The following is a 1,888-nucleotide window of genomic DNA, read 5'->3' on the forward strand; positions in this document are numbered from 1 at the left end:
CGACGTGTGATAATTGCCTGCTCGTCTCTCTCTCTCTCTCTGCGAGTGAGCGTGTTTGGTAAAATGCGCGTGTCTGCGGTAGTTAATCGATTGTATCGAGTGGCTCTCTCGCTCGCGCCTGATTCCTTTTTTTTTCGTTCGTCCATGAGTATACGCTCGAAATTTCAATTCGCACCTCGTAGAGACCGATATCGATCGCCGCCCGCGTTCGAATTCTCTTTCGACTCATCTGCGTATTTCTATCGATCGTTAACGATCTCGAACGCACAATACGTGTGTACAGCCTGCGACGATTTCGCGCTTACACGTACCGCGGACAAACGCGCGCAAACGAGGTCAATTGCACGCGTTTTATATGCCTAGACGACTCGTTGAATGACGGGCTATACAGCCAACGACGAAGAAGAGTCGCGCGATCTCCTTCGTCGCTTCGAATGGAAAAAAATCCCATGCGCAACAGTATATGGCAGCAGCGATGGGGCAGTTAAAGAAAGGTTCCGATACGTATAGGAGCTCGACGCGTTATTTGATGGATTAATGAGAGTTGCGTTGGATGCAGGTGGCTTTTGATCGAGGACTGACGCGAGCGCGATTATACATAAACGTTTAGAGTATATATAGCGAAATGTAAGCTCGAACGATTATCGCTGGATCGAGCAGTTTTTTATGTTGAACCTGTACGGTGTTGGGTACGCAAAGTATTTTTTAAAACTGTACGTATACAATTATTTTCACATTGCCACTTGCCGATTTACAGATTTAAAGGTACTCGGTGGAGCGGTGGAGACTGGCTTTAATTGCGCTTCAACGTTCATGAACTTTTTTTTAGTTTATGTAAAATATATAGTGTCTTAGCCAAGCCAAAATTTTGCAAAAATTACATAAAAAAAATTAGCTTAAATTTGTCATAAGTATATATGTCCGCTACTGGGAATAAATGTTACATGGAAAAGCATAGTAAAAATTCGGGTCTTTTTATTAAAAGTATCCGCTATTAAGAGTGTCCGCTATTGGGAGATTTCACTGTATATGTATCGATCTATCGACCTATGTGTAAATATCACGTGACTGTCCGCACAAGACGACACCATGTGGCGACATCTGCGTGTGCCTTATACTTTCGGAGTCGCTGCCGCAGCGCATCACAACTGCAGTACGCTCAATTAGCGTCGAGCCACTGCCGACACAACACACCTTTTTTTCCACACTGTACCCTTTTATAAATCTACTTTTATACAATAGTTAATAAAGTTTCTTCTCAAATCAAAACCTGCTTCAGCGTCAAATAATTACAAAATTTCGTTTCGGTAGCTCCTTTGGATTTCTCAGAATGTTGTAAAGTATGAGAAAAAAAGTGATTTTTCGAGAACCCGAAGCCGAGTAACTGAATTTTCAGCTACAAAAACGCATCCCACAAAAACAGCTGTATCTCGACCAAATTAAGGCCGCTTCAAAATCTGAATGGCGTTCGATAGGTGAAAAAAAACTTTCGTTCCGATTCGAAAACACTCGATAGGTGAAGAAAAACAAACAGTGCATTGACATTTTTTCAATAGGTGATCTTGCTGAGCCGTTTTTTAAAGAAACAAATGCACTTTTCTAGATTTTTAGTTAATTTTATTTAAATCTACAACCGTCTTGTGGCACGGGTTTTTTTCAACCACATGAGCTAAAATTTGGTAAAGGTCATTTTTTGGGGGTTTAAAACTTTTGAGGGGGCGTCCTGTCGATTTAGAAAACCTACACTGTAAAGCATACAGTGTGTAAAACGGTTCTTTGACTTATACAGTCATATTTGATTGTGCCACTTGCAGATTTACAGATGAAGGCACTCGCCATCTAGTGGTTGAGGCAGACATTAACTCGTTTCTTAACCAAGATACCCTAA

This window comes from Trichogramma pretiosum, unplaced genomic scaffold (assembly GCF_000599845.2).
Source record: "Trichogramma pretiosum strain Unisexual culture from Peru unplaced genomic scaffold, Tpre_2.0 scaffold13, whole genome shotgun sequence".
NCBI classification, from domain to species: domain Eukaryota; kingdom Metazoa; phylum Arthropoda; class Insecta; order Hymenoptera; family Trichogrammatidae; genus Trichogramma; species Trichogramma pretiosum.